The 9,353-nt window shown below is 32.3% G+C and overlaps 1 non-coding gene across 1 annotated transcript; it reads right to left on the reverse strand.

The window, feature by feature from the left end:
* Positions 1–2,532: 2,532 nt before the first annotated feature.
* Positions 2,533–2,605, reverse strand: Trnak-uuu (transfer RNA lysine (anticodon UUU)). Its single transcript has one exon. It is a non-coding gene; the product is annotated as a tRNA-Lys (tRNA).
* Between the last annotated feature and the right edge of the window lie 6,748 nt (positions 2,606–9,353).

Below are 9,353 nucleotides of genomic sequence, written 5' to 3' on the forward strand. Positions count from 1 at the left end.
TAACTTTTGGGTATATCAGGGCCATATGCCTTCATCTTTCTTCCTACTTCTTGATAGAAATCTACTTCTTGCCTTTTCTGTCCTTTCCGCATAACTTTTGGGTATATCAGGGCCATATGCCTTCATCTTTCTTCCTACTTCTTGATAGAAATCTACTTCTTGCCTTTTCTGTCATTTCCGCATAACTTTTGGGTATATCAGAGCCATATGCCTTCATCTTTCTTCCTACTTCTTGATAGAAATCTAATTCTTGCCTTTTCTGTCATTTCCGCATAACTTTTGGGTATATCAGGGCCATATGCCTTCATCTTTCTTCCTACTTCTTGATAGAAATCTACTTCTTGCCTTTTCTGTCATTTCCGCATAACTTTTGGGTATATCAGAGCCATATGCCTTCATCTTTCTTCCTACTTCTTGATAGAAATCTAATTCTTGCCTTTTCTGTCATTTCCACATAACTTTTGGGTATATCAGGGCCATATGCCTTCATCTTTCTTCCTACTTCTTGATAGAAATCTACTTCTTGCCTTTTCTGTCATTTCCGCATAACTTTTGGGTATATCAGGGCCATATGCCTTCATCTTTCTTCCTACTTCTTGATAGAAATCTACTTCTTGCCTTTTCTGTCATTTCCGCATAACTTTTGGGTATATCAGAGCCATATGCCTTCATCTTTCTTCCTACTTCTTGATAGAAATCTAATTCTTGCCTTTTCTGTCATTTCCGCATAACTTTTGGGTATATCAGGGCCATATGCCTTCATCTTTCTTCCTACTTCTTGATAGAAATCTACTTCTTGCCTTTTCTGTCATTTCCCCATAACTTTTGGGTATATCAGGGCCATATGCCTTCATCTTTCTTCCTACTTCTTGATAGAAATCTACTTCTGGCCTTTTCTGTCATTTCCGCATAACTTTTGGGTATATCAGAGCCATATGCCTTCATCTTTCTTCCTACTTCTTGATAGAAATCTACTTCTTGCCTTTTCTGTCATTTCCGCATAACTTTTCACCCGTACTAATTCCTTTGGTTTTTGTGCAGTATCTAATCTTTGTAATTTTTCCTCAACTAACTCCGTTTATTTATGCAATTTGTCCAGTATCATTGACAAAATTGTTTGCTGCCGTGCAACCACTTTGATAAAACGTGCCATATATCCTCTTGGGGCCTTTCTAACCTAGCTTAAACCTATTATTTAATTAGACGACATCTTCTAGAACGTGCTGCTTTACCATGAAAAAAATTGAAGAGTCCATAAAATATTTATGAGGTTTGGGGATTGTGGGTTAATTTTGTATCCAATTACAGCGTTATTAAATGATTTAATGATTATAAATTCTAGAAGAGATTATTCAATTCTCATAGGACGCATGGCATGACAATTAAGAGGTTGAAACCTTTAATGTGTAATATATCTTCTTATCCAATAAATGAGCAGTAATCGGATATGGAAATAATGATGTTGATATATTCAATTCTCATATGACGCATGGCATGACAATTAAGAGGTTGAAACCTTTAATGTGTAATATATCTTCTTTTCCAATAAATGAGCAGTAATCGGATATGGAAATAATGATGTTGATATATCCTTAAATCATTTTTTATTGTCAACGGTAAAAACTAATTCAAATAGTAGAGAAAAACAAAGCATCCAGGTGGTTTGATTTTCTCTTATTTTGTTCTTTGAGATATTTTTTTTTTTCAGTCTATTACGTAAACACTGTTATTCACTGAATGCATAACAACTTCCTCTCCAGGCAAAACAATCCATAGAATAATTAAATTTATTAGTGAAAATTGAGATCTTTTCTTGCCTCTCTAGCTTTCAATATCAAATGTCATACTCACAAGGACTAAGGGGAGGAAAAGACACCACAGTTTCTCCTCGTTCAATTGCATTCATTAATATCTACTATATCATGATAACAAATGAACACAGAATTCAGGTGTGTGTGTTTTTTCATACATAACCTCTTTCTGCATATCATTATTCCAAATAATTTTTCTATAATATTTCAAAGTAGAAAATCTTTGTAAACAGTTTCATTTTATTATCATTTCTTATATGTTTGTAAATTTTGTACCTACTTATTTTTCTATTGTAAATATTTTGCTACTTAATAAAATTCCCGTACACTGGCCATCAAACCGTTCACTGACCAGAATGGTTACGGATACGGGGGTGATTAGGAGACGGTGTTCTGTAGCATGATTTTAATTTACAGAAGAAGAAAAGTCCTCAGCTTCGATATATATTTTTTAATTCACATAACATTCTTCAAATGAAAAGACTTAAAAAATGCAGCAATATTTTTCTAAAACAATTAGTATAATAATATTTTTCTTATTCTTAATTAAAATATGAATATTTATAGTTTTATTTCACATTTAATTGCCTTTTTATACATATAATATTATTATGTATTACTTTTTCATAAAAAAAATAACATGGGCATATTATTTATTCAAGCTACATGACTATAATAAGACAGAAAAGTCATTAAATATGAAAAATAAACATAAAAAAACCGCCCGAACAGGGACTCGAACCCTGGACCGTTAGGTTAAAAGCCTAACGCTCTACCGACTGAGCTATCCGGGCTCGGAGATGCATCGAAAATGATAACAATCAACAAGGGTGATAATGTATATTTATGTTAATAGTAATCGAGATATCAATGATGAATGTTTACGTTGTGGTTTATAGTGTTATCATTCATAGAAAATAAAATAAAATGGAAAGGTATTCGTAGATGCGTAGCGATTAAAAAAAGCATTAGAATCGGAGATATGCGTTTAAGGCTAAATAAGATAAGAAACCAAAAATATTTTATTATTGGTTGGTGTCAGTTTCCTCTGGTTATATCCTTGTGAATACGGCAGAAAAGGACATCGCCATTAATTCTACTTTCCAGTATTTTAAATAACGATATGTATTAGCTCTACTTTTCTATTGTAACAGCGCTATAAATTATAGTTATTCTATAAATTCTATGATCTAGTAGTATGTATTTTCATCAATTTTGGATTGAGTTTTATAATATAATAACGATGTTCGAAGATGCATTTTGGACTTATCCTTTAGACCGCTGGGTAAAGATTTTAATTTAGATTGATCATTTTGGAAATTTAGATCAAATTAGAAACTTAATTTACTTTGCTTATTGTGCATTTTTCATGTGTTTTCAGATGCACACATGTAGATAAATAAACAAACAACTTACTTATTGGTAAATTTAGTCCAAAATTAGACATTCTGCAGTTTGGGAATAAAAATCATATACTAAATTTCACCCATCTAGACGTTTGCGCTTTTGTTTATCATGTTCACATACGCTGACGAAAAGAGAGACTAAATGCCAATCAAGTCGTTTACATATAAGGAAAAAAATTGATATCGATTTACAATTCGAGAAACAAAATCATATACCAAAATACATCCATCTAGTTGGCTGCGTTTTCTGATTATTATGATTACAGACAGATGGACATTTTACAAATGCATTTTGTATAGAAATTTACTGATCAAGTACAAAGATGACATAGCAAACTTTGATGTTTTTGAGCATACAGACTTTATTCCAAATAGAGAAATTATTTCCAATTTGTCCAAGCAGACATTACAATTGAAATTATTATTAATATTATTATATGTAATAATATTAATAATAATTAAAATTATCAATATGCAATAATATTATTTTGTATATAGACATGATTCCTAAAAGGTATTTTGGTACTCAAGAAGCAATAGTATAATCGTAAATTAATCAGATACGGAGAGCTTTGATCTGAGTGGTATTGTTATCTGTAGTGTAGTACAAGACTTAAAATTAAAATTTTAAAAATGAGGGAGATAAATTGCAAAATATTACTTTTTTTGATCTTGCGAAAAAAAAAAAAAAAAACTTTAAAACGAAATTAAAATATGACCTTAATATGACCCTTCACTATAGCACAAAAGGTTCCAGTTTTGTTGTTACAGACAGATCTGCGCTGGGGTCTTTTTCCGGGGACACGTGATAGTCCAGTTTAACTGACCTTGACACGGCGGGGGTTTCGGTATGTTCTAATTCCCCTCTTCCCCCCAAGAACTGGTTTCTGTGAGTTTATCATTATTTTACATAATTTAAATCTTTATTTGCATTCAGATTTCTATTAATTTTTCTTATTATTTTATTACTTCTTTTTTTCTTGCTGGCAGCATCAACGTTGGGAAGAGAGGATTAAACCAAAATGGCGGAGCAAAAAAATGTTTTCAATTCAGTATATGTTCATCAGTAAATCAATCTTCTATCATCCGTTATTTATATTGTTCTGAGGTGATTTGTAATCAAGTTTTTCTGTCCAATGTGAGTACTTTTCTGTCTTCAAATGATTATTTGTCGATATTATTAATGCGATAAAAAGATTATTTGCAGATTTGGCCGAATTTTCAAACTTTTTTTTCTTTTAATCTGGTAATGTTTATAGGTTGTCTACTAATTTGTGAATTATTTCATAAGAAATGCATGAAACAATTGCAAATAAGGGCAACAAGGATACTCAGATTTTTGCATTATGCGTGTCACTTGTAATAACATGCCTAAGGTTATATATATCCGAAAAGTTTATAAGGATAGGTAATTGAACTTGGAACTATCAAATTTGATAGTACTAGGTAATAGATGCTCACTAAGAAAGAGTTTCCCAAAATATTTATTACAATTTAAAATGAAAATTAACTATACCTTTAATATTTTCTCTAATTTCATTACATTTAATTATAGAACTGTTTTTGTGCAATATCAAAGTTCAAAAAAGTAAACATTTTAGGGATAAAAATTTTATTTCGGTACTTTTCCTCTAATTTTAGCAATTTTTTTTTCAAAACATTTAATAAATATATCATATCGATGAAATTTTACAATAGTACTTTTAACTGGATTTATATTAATTGGGAGCAAATTTTTTATAAATCAAATACAAATAGAAGAGTTCAACTTAAAATGTTACATTGCGAGATTTTTTAGTTTGGAGGTTCGAATCTTTTTTTCTTCTTTTTTTCCCCTATATTTTAGGTTATGGGTCAATGATGACAAACATCTCTTAAAAAAGCGTTTTGGTTTAATGGCACGCAAGTTTAAATATTTATAAATTTGCCCAGAAGCATTGTTTATTCGTTAAGGCTTTATTATCACTCTTAAACAATAAATATAGCTATCGTTCGAGATGGAAGATAATAGGATAAAACAAACATTTTATAAGAAGTATTTAAATAGTAAATAAATTAGTTCAGGCATAAGTAGTTATAGTCTTAATAGAGTAATGAGTTATAACATTTACAGTAGTTCATATTGCTGCATTGAAGAAAGACAGTTGGATCTCCATGGCCGAATGGTCATGGCACTGGTCTCATAATCAAGAGACCTTCAGTTCGAATCTCGCTAGACATGATGTCATTCACATTTTGTGTAAATATTTCATTACTTGATTTTATGTTTTCCTTTATTTCATGTTCCAGAAGATACTGGACATTTCTTTAGTTTATCAGACAAGTGTTCTGGAATTTTCTTACTGTCTCCAGAAGAGTATTCTGGAACTTTCTCTGCTTGTATAAAAGCAGAAGATTTGTCAGTTACTGTATTCTCAGTTCAGAGTTCAGTTAATAAATTGGTTTAGCTCTACCTCTTGTGTGTGTCATTGAGTTCTATACTATAGTTCTACGTGACAATATATGGAAGAAAAATTTTAAAAAGCTTTTATATCATTCCTAAACTTGAAGGGCGATTATAGAAATTGTTGGTAGGTACACAACTCGAAAAGCTCGGTTTTTCTTTGAAAATGACAAATAGTCGCACGTCATAAATAAATGAGCAATTTATGATCTTGCCATCAAATATGTAATCATCTAAAACCAATATGAACGGTTCCTCGAAAATTTCTCGTGTGTGCTTTAATAAGCGTTATTCTCCCTCTTACCCTAGTACTAAATATGGGTTAGGAAAGGCCCTGAATGTCTCGAATACTCAGATTTTTATTTTCATAATCCCACACATAAGCTTTGTTTGTTTGTTTCTTAGTAAAGAAAATAGATTTGGGATGCCTTTATCCGATCATTTGGAACCAAAATTTAATACAGGACAATGATTTTAATAGCAAGTTCAAATACCAAGTTATCTGAGCAGTTGCGTTTTAGTTACTGCATTTATCTGCATGCCGATAGACGGTCGATTATTGTATTTATATGCATGCTATACTATACAGACAATTGATTCTCTGGCGGATTTAGTTCAGATCTTTACATGGTTCTATACATTAGATAAATCTGCCAAACGTTATCTATACAGCTCATTTAGTTGTATAGTATTCACTTAAAAAAAATTAATATCTTTCTAATTCCCTACAGTAGATTACATTGTTGCCTTAATTCAATGTTTTTATAGTTTTAGTAAATATTTAATTCTGCTATTTTTATGTGCTGTTGAAAGATAAGGAATGATTGTTTAATTTCTGCGTAGTTTACAAGATGAATTTTTATAAAAATGCTGCATTGTCCCGAAATTTAGCAAAATGAGTAGGACGTTAAGCTTTTAAAAGTGCTATGTTAGATCGCCGTACGAAAGGCTCATATACAAGATAAGCAGAATTTAAAACAATTAAAATAAAATAACTTTAAGGCCGTCAATTTAGCGGAATCGTGAACAAGAAATTACATGTAAATAACTTCTCTGAAATCTAATATAACAATTTCTGTCGAATCAGCTGGTTGCCCTCGACGATTAGTAATCTATATACTAGAAAATTGGTATAGTTCGTCTACAGATTCTGAGACGACTGCACTTCGACGATTCCATCTCATTGAGGGGTGAAACGCGGAGCGATGAGTGCATTTCCGGTATTCCCTTTAACATTGGATTTCCCCTATTAGATACTAGTAAATGTAAACATTTCCTCCTCCCATCTTTATTTTCACCCCTATTTTGATGAATTAAGCTCATTCTAACGCATGCGCAAAAGCGCGGAGGGTTTTACAATCCGTTGCTGAACTGTGCCCTGATTGTCTACAAACTACAATTGTTAATTTCCAATGAGCAGTTAGTGGAATTGTAGTAACTTGTTGATTTCAGCGCCAATGCGCAGTTAGTAGAATTATAGTAACTTGTGTTAGTGTGTTGTTGGTTATACTGATGCCTCCAGATATCAGTCCATTCACCTGGTGGTTATTAAATACACTGGGTGGAAACCTCTTTCTGGATCTCATAGATGCTAGAAAAATTAGTTGTCAATTTAGACGCCGTAAACTTTTTAACTGACTACAAAATAAAATCTATCTTAAATGTAATTAAAAAAATCTTAATATTTTTATTAGTGTAACACTTTTGCTTTAAATATTTCCTCTTTCAGTAATTCATGATTATAAACTTTATATAAATAATCAAGTTTATTAAAAACACTTCCCCAAATGAATCGACGAACTGTTAATGAAGTCATAAAAATGACAAGAATATATCGTTATCGGTAAACCAATAGTGCGGGATTTCGAAGCTTTCATACTAGGAATGATCGAAAAATCAATTATAAAATTCTAAATTGATTTATTTCTCGTTTTTAAAGTGTATAAAAACAATTTGAGGCCGAGATAGCCTGATTGGTAGGGCGTTGGATTCGCGTCCCTTGGGTTACAAGTTCGAACCCCGCCGGCCGAAGACTCCCCGCGTGTGTAGTGGCTAGCGCGCGTATAAATCTGCCATGGTCGCAAAGTCATCCATTTCGAGAGTAATACCATTGGGGTTACTGGATCAGGGATGATCATTCTCTGATTCAGGTCTAAATTACGATCTGTGGATGAGTGAAGGAAATGTGTGAATGAAGTGCACCCCATAAAAAGGGTTGTGACGTTTTTGGCAGCTAAGTCATTCTCTTGGCCCTAGATGACGCTACTGAAAAAACAAGAAACGTGCCGTTGGCTTAAACCACAAATGACTTCTTAAAGTCAGTGGGTTTGTCTATTCAAGAGCCATTAGAAACAACAGAAAATAATAATAGTTTAATGCAAATTAAAGTTGAGATAATAAAACGAAGATTTAGATGTCTGATTACCCAAGAACAAATAGTACGGAAATAAAACTGCCGTTTTCTAAAAGAATAGCCGTTTTCTATGGACAGTAAAAAAAATTCTATCCACAGGGGAACGGGTCTATAAATCTGTCGGTGTGGGAATCTTTCAAATGTTAATTTTTAAAAATCTAGTTGAATTAAATGAATCCATCAGCTAATGGTTATTTGCAAATTAAAGCTAGTCTGGTAGTCTAATCTGCATTATCGCGCATAATCCAAGTCCATGAGCTTTATTTAACTACTGTAGAACTTCGATTATTCTGGTCTTTATCAACTAAAGTCTTAATTAACCTAACAAGTATTAAATGAGTGGGTATGATCTCACCGAAGTTTTTTTAGCATACTCTCCAATAAAGGCCTTATCCCTCTTTCATATAAAAATGTGATCCTTATAAATACACGAATGCTTTGTATGGCATTGGTGAACGATTGTTTTGAAATCTAGATACTTGGCAAGAATTTAACATTTCATCTCAAACGATCTTGTAGTTCAGACGACTTTTTCCGTTCGATTGAAATCAAAACATGCCACCTGTAATGACATGTCAAGAAATCACATATCGAATTTCATTGATTTTAAAACATTACCTTTATATGCATGTGAAAGTACAGATCAATTGATGGTCAACCCTTTGTCAGATTTGGTTCAAAATTTTATACATTTTAGATGCTAAACCTCTGTGCTAAATTTTAACTATCTAGCTCTTTACGTTTAGTAGTTGTCGAATTCACTTGAACTAGAACAATCAGATTTCATCTGAATAGATTTGGATCAAAATTTGATAAACTAAATTTATAGATTTCTAAAGTCCATACACCAAATTTTATCTGTTAGTTCAAAGAGTTTGGGTTATTGGGTTCACGAATGGACATAATGTCAAAAATGAGTTTTTCGAATTCAGGTAGGTCTGAAACATAGGGCCGTGGAGACCTGGCCTCCAGAAGGGTTCTGGTTCGAGACCCGATTCCACCGAAGAACCGTGAGCGGGTTAGGTGCATGTTAAATCCGTCATGGTAAAATGTCCTCCTGTTGATGTGGTGCGGAAGTTTAAGGAGGTTCGTCCTCATCATCTGCCCATGGTTCAAAATTACGAGGCCAATCCCAAAATAGTTCTAGTATTACTTTAAAATAGGACTTGAATATAAGTTATCTAAACTAAGGTCTGAAACAAGGAGATTCTACAAAATTTTCAGATCAAATTTGTGAAGACTGCGTTTTTTTATATTTTGTATACGAAAAAATAAAGCAA

The sequence above is a fragment of the Argiope bruennichi genome, chromosome 10 (assembly GCF_947563725.1).
Source record: "Argiope bruennichi chromosome 10, qqArgBrue1.1, whole genome shotgun sequence".
NCBI lineage: Eukaryota > Metazoa > Arthropoda > Arachnida > Araneae > Araneidae > Argiope > Argiope bruennichi.